Source organism: Manis pentadactyla, chromosome 19 (genome assembly GCF_030020395.1).
Source record: "Manis pentadactyla isolate mManPen7 chromosome 19, mManPen7.hap1, whole genome shotgun sequence".
Classification (NCBI taxonomy): Eukaryota; Metazoa; Chordata; class Mammalia; order Pholidota; family Manidae; genus Manis; species Manis pentadactyla.
The window spans coordinates 12,295,550-12,311,485 of record NC_080037.1 but is presented as its reverse complement, the minus strand read 5'-3'; the positions used below and the strand labels follow the sequence as shown (position 1 = coordinate 12,311,485).

The window sequence follows — 15,936 nt, the reverse complement described above, 5'->3', positions numbered from 1 at the left end:
GAAGGCTGGGGTCGCTACGGCAATTTCCTCAAATAAGATAACACTGAAGTCTGCCATTATCAACTGACTCTTCCTTTCGCTGATGATTTCTCTGTAGCATGTGATGCTGTTGAATAGCATTTTACCCACAGAAAAACTTCTTTGAAAATTGGAGTCAGTCCTCTCAAATCCCACTCCTGCTTTATTAACTACTGTGCAATATTCTAAGTCCTTAGTCGACATTTCAACAGTCCTTAACACATCTTCACCAGGAGTAAATTCCATCTCACGAAACCACTTCTTCGCTCATCATCCATAGGAAGCAGCTCCTCATCTGTTAAAGTTTTATCACGAGATGCAGCAATTACGTCACACCTTCTGGCTCCACTTCTAATTCTAGTTTTTTTGCTTTATCCACCACATCTATAGTTACTTCCTCCCCTGAGATCTCGAACCTCTGAGTCATCCATGAGGGCTAGAATCCACTTCTTCCAAACTTCTGTTAATGTTAATATTTTGACCTCTTCCCATGAATCACAAATGTTCTTGATGGCATCTAGAATGGCGAATCCTTTTCAGAAGGATTTCAATTTACTTAGCTCAGATCTATCAGGGGAATCGCTATCTATGGCAGCTATAGCTCTATGGAGTGTATTTCCTAAATACTAAGACTTGAAAGTCAAAATGACTCCTTGGTCCATGGGCTACAGAATGGATGTTGGACTAGCAGTCATGCAATCATTAATCTCATATATCTCCATCAAAGTTCTTGGATGGCCAGGTGCATTGTCAATGAGCAGTAATACTTGGAAAAGACACTTCACTTCTAGGCAGTAGGTCTCAACAGTGGGCTTAAAATACTCAGTAAACCATGTTGGAAACATATGTGCTGTCATTCAGGCCTTTGATACTCCATTTATAGAGCACAGGCAGAGGAGATCTAGCATAATTCTTAAGGGGTCTGGGATCTTCGGAAATGGTAAATGAGCAGTGGCTTCAACTTTAAGTCACCAGATCCATTAGCTCCTAAAAAGAGAGTCAGCCTGTCCTTGGAAGCTCTTGGAAGGCAGCCATTGGCTTCTCCTCTCTAGCTATGAAAGTCCTAGATAGCATCTTCTTCCGAGAGAGGGCTGTTTCATCTGCATTGAAAACATGGTTTAGTATAACCCTCGTCATGAATTATCTTAGCTGGATCTTCTCGATAACTTGCTGCACTTTCCCATCAGCACCTGCTGCTCCATCTTGCACTTTGATGTTATGGAGACGGCCTCTTCCCTTAACCCTCATGAACCAACCTCTGCGAGCTTCCAGCTTTCCTTCTGCAGCTCCATGAGGCAGCTCTCTCAGCCTGCACAGAACTGAAGATCATTAAGGCCTTGCTCTGGATTAGGCTTTGGCTTAAGGGAATGTTGTGGCTACTTTGATCTTCTATCCAGGCCACTAAAATTTTCTCCATATCAGCAACCAGGCAGTTTTACTTTTTTTCACTCATGTGTTCATTGGAGAAGCATTTTAAATTTTCTTCAAGAACTCTTTGTTTGCATTCACAAGTCAGCCGACTGGTACCAGAGGCCTAGCTTTCAGCCTATCTCAGCTTTTGACATGCCTTCCTCACTAAGCTTAATCATTTCTAGCTTTTTATTTAAAGTTGGAGATATGGGACTCTTTCTTTGACTTGAACATTTAGAGGCCATGGTAGGGTTATGAACTGGTCTTTAACTTCTCTATCGTTATGTTTCAGGGAATAAGGAGACCTGAGGAGAGGGAGAAAGACGGGGAACGGTCAGTTGGTGGGGGAGTCAGAACACACACAATCTTCAGCGGTTAAGTTCCCCTTCTTAGATGGGTAGTTTGTGGCATAACCGTAATATCAAAGATATCAAACCGATGTGCTGTCATCCAGGCTTTGTTACTCCAAACTCAAAGAATGATAACGAAAAAGTTTGAAATGTTGTGAGAATCACCAAAATGTGACACAGAAACAGGAAGTGAGCCAATGCTGTTGGAGAAACGGCACGATAGATTTGCTCAACACAAAGTTGCCAAAAATCTTCAATCGGGAAAAAACACCATAGCTGAGAAATGCAGTAATATGATGCATGCCTGCGTCTAAAGAAGGACCAAAGAATTAAAGTGTGGAAGGCATCCCACTCCCCTGAACTCACAGGTGTGGCTGCCTGCAGATCCTGAGCCCCAGGGCCCCCATGCGGCAGGAAGCCCTGCAGGGCTGGGATGCATTGTACCCCATTTCACCACAGCCCCTTCCACCCTGTAATTCCCGCAGCTGAGCAGTTAAGAAATCCCTCTTTCTTGTCACAGAAACTTTGCCGAAGAAAGGCAGCACTGGAGGGGCCAGTTTGCCAAACTGCTCTGCCAAGCTTCAGGAGCAGTCAGGCATGTCCTGGGAGCTGTTTTTCCAGAAGTGGTGATGGATTTGTGCTGATCTGCTCTTTCCCTTGTGATGAAAGCCACAGGCCTCTTGCCCTGTCGCCCTGTCTGATCCCTGGGAGTCTCACCGGTTGGTCCGGGGCCTTGGGGAAGAGAATGGCCAGGAGAACAGCTGGCTCTCTGGGTCTCCCCACACCTTCCATCCAGCAGGACATCTGCTCATCATCTCAGACAGCCAGTGGGACCCACAGGGCCACTTTACCTCAGAGGGAGCCATCTGTGCGCACAGCTGCTTGGGAGTTCAGTACGCTAACTTCACTCACGTCTTCCAGCCTCTGCAGAGGCTCCTGACGGCAAAGGAGCCCCAGGCTGGGCCGGGCTCCACAAACCCCCTAGCCCTCACACACCACACACGCGGCCTGAATCGACTTCCTCGACGTCCCTGAGCCTTCATTTACTCAACTGAAGAATGGGAGTAACAACAATGCGAAGTTCACAAGTTATTTTAAAGATTAAAGAAAACAACTCTGTGACTACTGGTCAGGACAAAGGTATTTGGTGATTTATCTGTTTGTTCCACGTGATGGACAGGCCAATGCAGCCAGTAGATTCAGTCATCATGGCAAGAGGCACATTCTAACCCTTGCCAGGGCCACTGCCAGCCCCTGCCCGGAACTTGTCACCTCTCCCACAGGCCTGCTTTCACTCAAGGGAGCTCAGCATTTCCTCAGGATGCCAGTATTTGAAGAAACAACTGAGCCTGAAAAATTAAGACAGAATCATGCTTCTTTCCTTTCTTAAAAACCTTTGGTGGCTGTCTGTGTCCTTTAAAATCAAAGTCAAAACTCCTTAACATGGCTCCAAGCCCCTCCGGGATGCATCAGGCCTCCACTCGGACATGACTAACCCTGTCCAAACCCCTGTGCTGACCTGCACATTCCTTGCTGTGATACACCCACACCTTCACACATGAATTCCTCCCCACCCTTCCTGCCCGCTGACATATTCTGAAGGATTCTAGCTCTAGGAAGACCCCAGCACACCACTTTGTTTCTCTAGCGTGTGTCCCTGTGTCTCACCTTGTAGTACAATCATGCATTTTCATGTCTGTCCTGCATATGACCATGTGACCTCCTATAGGACAGAGGCTGTGTCTTCTCCACCTTGCTACCTCCAGCTTCTATCCCAGAGTAGATGTTCAGTGAATGAATGAAGGCACAATCCTTGCTTGCTTCAGCACAATTTAATGGGTTGGAAGAAAATCCCTTTCCTAGTCAGCCTCCAAGCCTCCAGCATCTCAAACCAGCTGACCTCTCCTTTCCAAGTCCCAGGTACAGAGTTCCCCCATGAGACTTTTTCCTGGGTATCCAGCATGGCTCAGTGACTCATCCACCAGCTTCTGCTCCATCACAAATGAGAATTTATATGCCCCCACATTTGCTTTTAGCTCTATTTGCGTTTATCTTACCTGTGGACAAATACAAGGGGTGCTAATTATGGCAACTGTCTCAGCAGGTCCCCTCAAAGTTTAAGAAAGTGGTTTGTGGCTATAGAAGGGAATAAGGTAGATTGGCCAACTGAGGCTTGAAACCAGTGTCAGAGCACTTTGTGAAGGCAAACAAAACGAATGCCTCAGAGATGAGCTCCATTACAACTAGAGGATAGTAAGAGTAATGGTGACAATAATAATTCTATAGCCTAATAATCACCTATCAACCCTAGAACAACGCTAACATTTATTGAATGGTTTTCTATGTGCTGAGAGATTTACATCAACTAACTATAGACTAACTGACTCAACATTCATATCTGTGTAAAGAATCTATCTTGTAGTTGAGTGACCCTGAGTAATTACATTTTTTTGCTTCTATGTCGTCACGAATAGTCATGGTACCTACATCATAGCTATTAAATGCATTGTTATGTGTAAATGTTTAGTAAATAAGCAAATCCTCCCCACCCTCAAAATCAACCTGAGGTTATTAGTCCTAATCCGGGGGGGTCACTACTCTAGAGCTGCTATGTGGCTGAGGCTGTCCAAGACGGGTAGAACCGAAACCAGCAGGTAGGAGGAATAGAAGGGTAGGTATCTACTCATTATAATTATATTTTTCTAATAAAGCCTTTAAAATGATAAATGCAACAATTTTACTTCTCTGCCTTTGAGAAGCTATCGTGTGTATGAGGAGGAATAATAAAAATGTGCGTTGAAGCCTTCTTTGCCATAGTAAAAATTGGAGCAATCTAGATGTCTACCCACTTGGGAATGGCTAAATTGACTGTGGCAGGTCCAGCCTATCAGTTACTGAAGAACAGTGACGAGCTACAATGTGACTTTTTACCTGTCAGCACCTGTGCATGGCACTGTTCTAAGTGCTGACATCAGTAGCCCATTTAATCCTCACAAGGACTCAATGAATATAATAGACTATAATCCCAGTTAACAGAGGAGGAAACTGAGGCTAAGGGAGGTTTAAACACTTATATCACGCAAATAACAAGTGACAAAGCTGTGACTTGGATCCGGGTTGTCTGGCTCCAGAGTCCATCCTCTAAACTATTGTACTAATCTCTTGTTGAGTGAAAAAAAAAAGCAAGGGGCACAAAGACACATAAAGTATGCTATTCATGTAAAATGTACACACAGTCAACTTACTATATTGTTTTTAAACATTGTTTTAAACAGAAAGGCAAGAAAATGATCTACCAAAAAAATCATGCCAATTTATAACATTGGTTGCCTCTATGAGGGCAACAAAGACTTAGAAACAAGGAATGGAAATGGTGACCCAGGAGAATTTCACCCTGATCTGAAATGCCTGTAAATTTGTAAAAGATACTGAGTGTATTTCAGTATTGTGGAATGACTAGGCACTTATGAAATAAAAATAGCCAGAAGGAACCAACTACTTCTGATTAAATTAGTTCTCTAATACTAAAAGGACTGAAGATCTATAGCTCAGATTGCCATTCTTCTGGGATTCTGTGGAGGGGACCCAAGCATCAGACTGGACTGGACAGCCACCTACTGGGAAGACCAACTGGTTGTCGCCTTAGGTGAATAAACTCAACATGCTCCAAATTATTGATCATTTATCATCAAACTTTTTACCCATCTTGTCTCTCCTAGCTCCCTGAAAAACATTGCTAACATTTACATAAACATAATTCCATTTAAATGATGTCCATTTTTCTAACCCTACCTTCTTTACTCATACTAAGTAATTTTATTCTTCTACAGCCTTTAATCATTTGATGATGGCTATTCATCAACCCCTAAGTCTTCCCTGTTCCGTCCTAGCTATGGTGGTAGGCGGGGTCAGAGACAGAGGATGAGAAACGATGGTGAAGGTGGTGGCCACGGTGGGAGGATGAGAATGACAGCAGCAGCAGTGCTCATGGTGGAGGTGGTGGAGATGGTGGAGGTGATGGAGATGGTGGAGGTGACGGAGATGTTGGTGGTGACGGAAGTGGTGGAGGTGACAGAGATGGTAGTGGAGGTGGCGGAGATGGTGGAGGTGACAGAGATGGTGGTGGAGGTGGTGGAGATGGTGGAGGTGACGGAGATGGTGGAGGTGACGGAAGTGGTGGAGGTGACAAAGATGGTGGAAGTGATGGAGATGATGGAGGTGACGGAGATGGTAGAGGTGATGTACATGGTGGAGGTGACAGAGATGGTGGAGGTGATGGAGATGGTGATGGAGGTGACAGAGATGGTGGAGGTGATGGAGATGGTGATGGAGGTGACAGAGATGGTGGAGGTGACAGATGGTGGTGGAGGTGACAGAGGTGATGGCAGTGGTGATGGTGGAGGTGGCAGTAGTGGGGATGATGGAGGTGACAGGGCTGGTAGAGGGAGTAGTGATGGTGAAAATTAGGGGGTGCTGGTAGCAGTACTTGTAATTGCAGTGGGGATGGTGGCAATGGTGAGGGTGATGGAGCTGGTGGAGGTGGTAGCAGTGAGGGTGAGGATGAGCAGAGGTGGCAGTGGTAGTGGGGGACCGTGGTGGCAATCAGGCTGCTGTAATAGACGACAACATACAGTGCTTGGAATTTGATGAGAACAGCAATACAGACGGTAGCAATGGTGTTGGAGGTGATGATAAGAGATGTTGAATTCAAACCAGGCACAAAGCAAAAAGCAAGCCTAGATCTAGGGCTGATTACCCGGCTACTGAGACCAAAGCTCCTCCCCCATTTCTGCCACTGCTGTTTGGCAGAACAGGTGGAAGGAAGAGTAGGTGGACTGGAATGAGAGCAGGAAATAGGACACTTCCCAGGCTGAGTGGTCTGTAGGCCATTTCTTGCTCCTTCCCAGGCAGAGTAGTTTGTCCTGGCTCTTAGCCTTCCATGTCTGCTCCATTTGGGGTTTTTCATGATTCCAGTGATGTTCATGATGGCTCCTGTGCACATGTGCATTTGAGAGAAAGAATAATAGGAAGACAGTAGGGAGTAAGGCACGTCACCAGGGCAGGCTCTTGGCCCACCCTGGGCAAGTCTCGGTTAAATCTGTCAGAGGCTGAGCCACCAGTTGCCGTTTCCCATGCAGAGAGGCCAAGAAGTAGGAGGGTGAGGTCACATTCCAGTGGGGGCAGCAAGGCCCCACAGCCACACCTGGCCCAACACCCCCGCAGACACGAGCCTGGCTGAGGGACACTTGGCCTGCTCGGCCACAGAGACAGCAAGGTGAGCGGTTAGATTCAGGAGTCAGAAAACAATGGATTTGAAAGAAAAACAGATGACTGTGCCCATAAGAGCCGATCCAAACAGAGTGACCCCCGCCACCAGCGCATCTCTGGAATTCAGAGGCAGTTTGGAGACTCGTTCCAGCAAAGACAAGCACGGTGGGCTGGAGCCAGGCTACTTCTGCCTCCACCAGCCGAGGGTTTTGCTGAAGCATCTCCACCGTCTCCCATTTGATTCACTGGGGATCAGGCACAATGGGCAGCGATCAATGTCGCCCTGCTCTTGCCTCTGGGTTTTACTGGGTTCCCGAGATCTGACCCTATGCTGAGCGAGCCACAGAGTTAAGTGTGGCATCCGCTTGTCCTGTGTGTATCCAAGTCTTAAGTGGAGGTGACAATGACAGGGATGGTAGTGATGCCACCGGGGCTCCCACCCAGGGCTGCCTGACCCACTCACCAGAAAGCTCGTCTTCAATGAAATAACAGCCTCCGAGGGCCACAAAGGCCAGGCATCTCCTAAATTCAGTACTCTTTCCTCTTCTTTTCCCCCTTCTTCTCTCAAAAGTCTGGCTACCTGTGCCCCTGGCTATGATGTTTCCCCTTAGTTTTGTTTAAACCCCATTTATAGGGCACCACTGCGTGACAGACGCTGGGCTAAGTACCAGAGGTTCAGTGATCAGTAAGTTTCAGGTCTACCCTCAAGGAATTCTTCCTTCCGCAAGGGAGACAGACATTAACACATAATGTGAAAACAAAAGGAAAATAGGTTTAAAAATAATAGTAATAAGCTCAGAATATTTTAAGGGCTCAGAAAGGGGGCACAGAGCCTAGTGTTGTAAGAAATTTCTTGGAATGGGTAATATCTGGCTTGGCCGAGAATCTTGTTTCCATCCAACTCAAAGCAAGGTAGACTTGGGATCCCAAAGCCTGGGCCACCCTTGCTGAAGGGGGCCACAACAGTCTCCCCCATTCTATCACAGAAGCCCAATAAACCAGCTTTAATTCCAGCTTCCAAAGGTCCTTCCTTTTCTGGGCTCCTCAAGGATACTAGCCTGGAAGGGGTGTGCGTGTGCATGTGCGTGTGCGTGTGCGCGTGCGCGTGTGCGTGTGTGCATGTGTGCGTGTGTGTTTTCCCTGTCTAGAGCGATGTGTGACAAATGAAAAGCTCTCAGAAAATACTTGCTGAAGCTGACGTAGATGGGACAGCAGAGTTTGCAAAGCAATGAGCTTTGGAGTCAGGCAGACCTGCCTATAATCCTGGCTCAGTTATTTTGGAGCAAGTGACCTTGGGCAAGTTCTCTGGGCTCCTCAGACCATCTATAAAATGTGGATCAGAGTCTCACGGGGTATGGTGAGGTTAAACGAAAAGACACTAGAGTACTTAACATAGTGCTTGTCACATAGTGTGTGCTCAACAGGTGGCAGTTGTTATCACTGGGAATAACAATGCTAAGTACGGAAGAGTGACTCGGAGAACCCGGGAGAGAACTGGCTGAAATGGACAAGGCTAGCCAGCCCCCCGTCCAACATCAGCTACAGGGAAGGTGAACCCAGTGGAGAAAATCTGCCTCTGGAAGATCTTCCCTCGTCCGTTCTCCCCTCCCACCCCCTCAACGACACAGACATTTTACTATTAGAGCTTCATCCTTTCAACTGTAAGCCTGACCCTTACAAACTGTGTGCCCCCTAGATGGAGACCTAGACTTGGAACTACTAGCAGATGTCTGTACTCTTAATTTAAATGAATTGTACACAATTTCCCTGATATTTAATCAAAGAAGTACTATTTTTTAATAGCTTTTCCAAAAATAGATCTTGTGCAAACCTCTCAGCATCCTCAAAACATAGGTCAATCAAACCCATTTCACACATGAGGACATAGGTTCCGAAAATTTAAGTAACATACATGTGGTCCCCCAGCTAGCCAGCAATACAACCCAGATTCCAGTTCACGTCACTGACACCCATTCAGGCCCCAGGGAAGCAGGCAGTGTGTTCTCTGAGCCCCTGCTCCTACCTTTAGTGCCCCAGCCTCTTCCGTTCTGCCTCCAACTCATTGTCAAAAATGGCAGAAGGGAAGAGGCTGGGGCACTAAAGGTAGGAGCGGGGGCTCAGAGAACACACTGCCTGCTTCCCTGGGGCCTCTGCCTGCTTCCACCGCAGATGCTCTGGGGCAGGTCCTGTGTCCTCAGCTCCCTCCGGTCCCACCATGTGTTTCCGCTCTCACTTCTGAGCCTCCCCGGCCCTTAGCTAACATGTGGGCTCCACTCCTATACCACCATCTGTATTTCCCAGAAGGACATTTGGAATCTTCCAGAAGGAGATAGCAGGGCCCCATGTTGTGATCTAGGGCTTGCAAACCTCAATAATCCATAAACCTCCTTCATAACTTTTCCCATATCTGTGCTCCACTTGTATTATTATTTAATACTTTTCTTTACATCAAACTCCCTATTTTTACTTAGATTGATTTTAAAAGGCAGAATACCACAGTATTACTTTTTTTATCTCATCCTAAGCAATAATATCCATAAAAATCATAAATCTGAAGTGCTTTTTCTAATACACATTAAAAGTAGTACATAGCTATAAACATGTCTAGAAAACATATCAAATTATATTTTTTTAATTACCCTTGTAGTTTATTCATGGCATAAAGAGATGATTAAAATAAAATTTAACTTTGGCAATCTATCCAATTAGCAGATGAATGAAAATATTAAACCCATTAAGATCTTTTTGAAGGTCAAAAGTAACATTTTAATAGAGCTTTATTTGTTCCCTTTGCAAATTATCACCCAGTTACATATTTATGTGTGTATACTGTATGTTTTCTGCCTCTAGTCACGATCTTCAAACATGAGCAAGTCGTTCTCTGTTTTAAAGGAAGGGGTGAGGAAAAAGAAAAGAAAAATATCTTTTCTTTCTCTCGTCATTCTCAAATGCTCAAATGAGTGATATATATTCCCAGATTCGATTTCCTAATTTTTTCCCCAATTAGAAATGCTCACTCCATGGCCCACTGTGGGAATTTGGAGTTTTTTTCTATACTAATCCAATGATTGTTGGGCTGATATTTTTTATACCCTGTTTTACGTTAAAGTCAAGTGACTTGCCCTAAATTGCAAGGCTAATAAGGAAATAACTCAGGATTCAAATACATAGCCTAACACAAACTTCAGTGGTTTCCTAAGGGGGAAAAAAAAGTAGTGAATATTTATTAAAATAAGGAGAGTTTGTGAGTCACCAATTGCAAGCACACCTCACTTTATGTAACCCTTCTGTAATCTATGTAGGATTGAACAGGAATTATGAGGAGTAAAATGTCTTAATTAATCATGGAAAGCAATTAAGTGCCATGAATAATTTAATCAGATATTAATAGCACAAATAATGAAATCACGCCAATAATTCAGAGTAGAACACGCCTGTTCTAATATCCACTTAAAGGCTTCTAAAATGATGTATAATTTCAATCCTTTGCCCCTTTGAGAACCAAACAGGCCTGATGATTTTGTGGAGTTGCTAGAATTAGATCAGAGAATCCAAATTTGGGCAGCGAAAGTCATTTTTCTGACTAAACTCAAATCTACATTGTTATAAATCCTGAAACAATTCTTCTGTCCTTCCTACCTTCCTTTTCTCTCTCCCTCTCTTCATTCGCTACTTCATTCTTTCTTCTTTTCTTTTCTTCCAATAAACACTGAGGCTGCCTAGTCTGTCCAGGCAATCCACTGGTTTGCTAAGAGCTGCCATGCCATTCCTGCCCTCTAAGAGCAAACGATCTTGCCGGGGAGGCAAAGATAGGACAGAGTTAATATCTTCCCCATCCAAGCTAAAACACCTAATAGCCAGGCCATTGACACATCCAGAAGTGGGCAGGCGTGGAGCAGTTCATTCATTCATCCACCCATTCCACCAGCAATCACCGTGGCTGAGCCAGGCACTGTGCCGTGCGCCTGAGATGCAAAACAATGAGCAAAACCTGGCTTCCCTCCAGGGAGACGTTGGTCCAGTGAGTTAGTCTAGTTGGTCTAGACACCACGCTGCAGGTCAGGGGTTTCTCGATTAGGCTGGGGTGTTGCAGACAGTTTCCTGGAGGGGTGAAGTCTGATAGACTATTGAAAGGAAAACAGAAGTCAGACAGCTAAAGGAAAGGGGGCACTTGCAGAAATGACCAGGAAGACACGAAGGCATGAAACAGCCTGGCTCAGTGGGAACGGGGCCATTGGGTTTGTCTGGAGCAAAATGTTTCTATAAGGAACTAGGCAGCAGTGGACAGGTAAACCACAAAATGCCCTTTGGACTGAAAAATCTGGGCTCTATCCTGATATGGGGACACTGAAGAGTTTTAGCTGAAGAATGACATACTCAGGGCAAATCCACTGCCATGGCTGGAGACACAGGTCATGTAGAATCATGCGGGTCAGTTCCACACACTCTACAGTTCCTGTGGACACTGGAGGCTGACTGACAAGCAGGGTCAGAGAGCAATCCTGGGGCCGGGGTGGAGTGCTCACAATCCTGTCCTCCCCGGGAGAGAGGGAACGGGCTCTGTGAGCAGGAGTCAGGCACAAGGGGAAAGAATGGATGCAGGAGAGGAGACGGATACACATGCACACACGTAGACGCGTATGCACATCACACCACACACAAAGACCTACACATATGTACACACATCCCTCGTACTCACACATTCACATGCACGTGAAAGCAGTGGGAGAGCCAAGCTCAAATCTGGAGAAACCCATCTACAATTTTGACTGATTTCCAACCCTAACTCAAAAACTTACCTCTTCCAAGCTTTTTCCAGTTGCCTCTTTTCTTTGCAACCCCTCACCCCTTGGGCGCCACAGTCAAGCCTCTGAGTGACTTCTTTTCCAAACACCCCGCTGAACTGTGGACTCCTTCTCTGCCCCAGCCCCAAACCGTCTCATGCACACACTTAAAGGTCCTAGCTCAGACCACACATTCCCCAGGGAATCCTGGCCCAGAAGCCTGTGAAAAGAAGATGGCATTTAGAGAGACAAGACGAAAACATTTGGGGGGAAACGATGCTGCGGATTTAGACAGTCTAGGGGAACTAAGGAACTCGATTCCATAGGAGCAGAGTCAGGGGAGACAGAGCGGGTTGGGTGGGCAGGAGGGCCCTCTGGACAAAACCTTCTTCCTCACCTACTCTAAGCCACACTGTGCATATGAAGGAAGATCAATTCCCTGCCAGCAGTCTTATCAGAGAGACAACCAGCACCCAGCGAACTTCACGGATGAGGTCTCAAGGGCACAGAGGTTACAAGACAGCTGGGAGGCCTAAGTGGTAAGGTGATGGGTGGGCAGCAGAGCTCAGCCACTAAAACAATGGCTACAGAGACCACACGGGACATGGGATGGCACATGGAAAAACAGCACCCCAAACTGAGAGTGCATATAAAAGAGACATATAAATGAAAAGGGAAAAAGAGGGAGATAAAAACACTCATCAAAACTTTAACACCAGTTGTATTTGAATACTGGAATTACAGGTGACATATTTCTTTGCTTCTCAAATTTTTTGTAGTGAGGCTACTGGTTTTCGCTGCATTGTACAGCAAAAGGACTTACTGTAAGAGGGAAATGGGGCCAGTTCCACCACCAGGGGATTCACTGCCAAGGAGCATTCAGAAGCCCAGTGAATCCCTCCTCTAAGACCCAAAGTGCTACAGGCTAATTGCAGGAGGATCTAAAGCAACACAGGCTGCCCACATGCCTTTCTTAATCCTGCACAATTATATCCACCCTGGGTAATGATACTCTGCAAAGGTTACTCATAACTCGGGCCAACTTTCCTCACCCGACCCTCCTGCTACCCGCCCTCCTCCTCCACATCAGCTCAGGTGGGGAAATAATCTCCAGGGAGATGTGTTCTCAAGGTGCCTCTGATCTGAGCCTGAGGCTGGCACTCAGGGGAGTATGAGAGTTTCCATGCTCTTCCCAAAGGCCGCGACTCTGATTATCCTGTCTGGTGTCTTCACTGTCACCGCCTCAGACCCTCCTCATCTCTCCCTCCTCTCTGTACCGAGAGCGGCCCTGGGCCAAAGGGAAACCAGGATGGGAGGAAGTCAGATTGACTTTGTAGGTGGAGAAATGGAGGTCGGGCTGTGGGGTAGGGGACAGTGTCTTGTCCAAGCTCCCAGATCACTGGTGGCTGGGCCTGGTTTAGAGCATGGGACCCCCAGGACCCCAACACCTTAGAAGAGAACAGAGAAAGGAGCCTTACCCTTCAGAATACACCAGAGACTGGCAAACCTCTCAGCATCCCTGCTTACTTCAGGCCCACCCAGAAAGCTGAGCCCTGGACCTCAGGTGGTCAGGACCTCTGGGAAGACTTGATCCAAGGAGTGTTCTAGGAAAAAAGCAGGAGATGATTGGAGAATCAGGCGCCTTGGATGAAGAATGGGGGATGCAAGGGAGAACAGTTTTCCATGGCCAATTTACATAAGCTTACTTTCTATGGAAAACTAACTTAGATTATATTTGCCCTGGGATATGAGACTGCATTCTCATCACCTCCTTGGCTGATCAATAAATATTAATCAGATATGCATTCTGAGGCTCATCCTGAGGAAGACAGGGGTATGGAGATTTAGGGGGATCCGGTCCTGCCTGGATGGTGCTCCTGGCCCAGAAGGAATGACCCAAGGCATCTCCACCAGATGTGAACAATGGTCCCCTAGTTCTTCACCTTGGGATTCTCTGAGCACATGAACGGGACCAAATTAAGAAGTTACTAGAACGTATAATACTGTGAGGCTATGATAATGTAGATAACTGTTGAATCACTACACTATACACTTGAAACCAATAGAATGTTCTATCTTAACTATACTTCAAATTTTAAAAATACATTAAAAAAAAAAAAAAGAAGTCACTCGAGACTCACTAACCAAATCATGATCTTTCCCACTTTTTTAAGCAGTGAGAAGGTCTGTCCCAAGTCACCCAACTTGATTTCAATGGGCTTAGCTATTGAAATATGGGCTATAGTTTGAAGAATGGGCAAAAATTAAAGATAACCAGCAAGTCTGAGGAACTAGGTTTACTGGTCAAGACAGAGACCAGATTCTGGTCTTCAGTAATAAATCCTTTTAACAGTTTGTAAGTAAGAAAGAAGTCACACCCAAAGTCCACTGCAGCCACAGGAAATTCCTGAGAGTAACGCTTAAATATAAAAATCAGATTTGAAGCCAAAATGGAAAAAGCACTTCCCTCGCCTGGCTTTTCAATGACCCTGGTAAGGGAGAAGGTACATTGGTGCGGGTCATCTGAAGCGGCACATGCCTTTGAAATGGGCTCAGGCCAAGGGGCCTAAAGGTTATGGGTTTTAAATGCTTGTGGTTTTTCCTTTGCGTCATACTGATTTCCAAGGTACATCTGACTGGAGATTCAGTTAAAATAACATGGATTATCCACCCATGGATATCACTGGGGGTGTTGATCAAGGAGCAAACATTCTTGGACCACCAATTACCACCCTGGACAAAAGTCCTGAGAGGCCTTATGCTACATTGCCAATCTCAGAGTAAGACTAGGCCCACAAATGCTGCTTTCTACTCGGAAAGTTTATGTATGAGCCAGGAGGTAAGCCTTTAGCCCTCACGCTACTGAGCAGCTACCCACCTGTAAAAGGGCCCTGGTGACATCAGCAATTTACTACCAGGCCCAGAGGCTAGAGCACCCAAGCCCGGCAGCTTCCTTGAGCACATCTGCTCAGCTATGAATTACTTTTACTATCATTATAACTACTCCTTGGCCGATACCGGGAGGTACTCTTGTCAGGAGAAAGCAGGAAGCCACAACCTGCCTCAACAGTGGAAAGAGTACTGAGCCAGGGATCTTGGCCCTGCTGTGTGGCCTTGGGAAATGGTTTAGCCTCTCTGGGTCTTGGGCCCTTCAACCTCTACCACTGATAAGGGTTCTTTGGATGAGCTCGCGTGACCTCCCGGCCCCAGCAGTCCACCAGGGCATAGAATTGTTCCTAGGAGCCGGAGCACCTGAGAGCACCTGCAATCCCTTCTTCCAGGAGGGCATAAACCTGAGCCTAGCAGGGGTGTCGTCCCTTCATCCTCCTCCTATTAATCCAGAAAAAAAAGGTATGTAGCGCTTGGAAAAACACAAAATTTAGAATCAGAAGAACTGCATCTGAATCCTGGCTCTGACATTTAAAGGCTGTGGGAATTTGGACAATTCCACTAGCCTCTATGAGCCACTTCCTCACCTGGGAAGTGCGGATAACGTGTCACTGAGTCCACAGGACAATTGCCAGGAATGAACAAGACACCTCTGTGACAGTGGCCCATAAAACCAAGTCTGTCCAGAAAGGGGAACCCTCATATACTGCTGGTGGGAATGTAAGCTAGTTCAACCATTGTGGAAAGCAATATGGAGGTTCCTCAAAAAAACTAAAAATGGAAATACCATTTGACCCCGGAATCCCACTCCTTGGAATATACCCAAAGAACACAACTTCTCAGATTCAAAAAGACATATGCACTCCTATGTTTATTGCAGCACTTTTTACAATAGCCAAGATATGGAAGCAACCTAAGTGTCCATCTGTAGATGAATGGATAAAGAACATATGGTACATATATACAATGGAATACTATTCAGCCATAAGAAACAAACCCTACCATTTGCAACAACATGGATGGAGCTGAAGGACATTATGCTCAGTGAAATAAGCCAGGCGGAGAACGACAAATGACAAATGATTTCCCTCATTTGTGGAGTATAACAATGAGGCAAAACTGAAGGAACAAAATAGCAGCAGACTCAGAGACTCCAAGAATGAACTAGTGGTTATGAAAGGGGAGGGGTGTGGGAGGGCGGGTGGGGAGGGAGGGGG

At 46.0% G+C, this 15,936-nt stretch overlaps 2 long non-coding RNA genes across 2 annotated transcripts; one reads left to right on the top strand and one right to left on the bottom strand.

Moving 5' to 3' along the window:
• Positions 1 to 275: 275 nt before the first annotated feature.
• On the bottom strand, positions 276 to 13,866 carry LOC118930594 (uncharacterized). The gene is made up of 4 exons (XR_008994897.1): positions 13,309 to 13,866; positions 6,639 to 6,770; positions 2,145 to 3,121; positions 276 to 1,733 (listed from the first exon to the last, which is right to left on the bottom strand). It is a non-coding gene; the product is annotated as an uncharacterized LOC118930594 (long non-coding RNA).
• LOC130681669 (uncharacterized) lies at positions 5,643 to 6,104 on the top strand. Its single transcript, XR_008994898.1, has 3 exons — positions 5,643 to 5,768; positions 5,877 to 5,942; positions 6,051 to 6,104. It is a non-coding gene; the product is annotated as an uncharacterized LOC130681669 (long non-coding RNA).
• Positions 13,867 to 15,936: the final 2,070 nt, after the last annotated feature.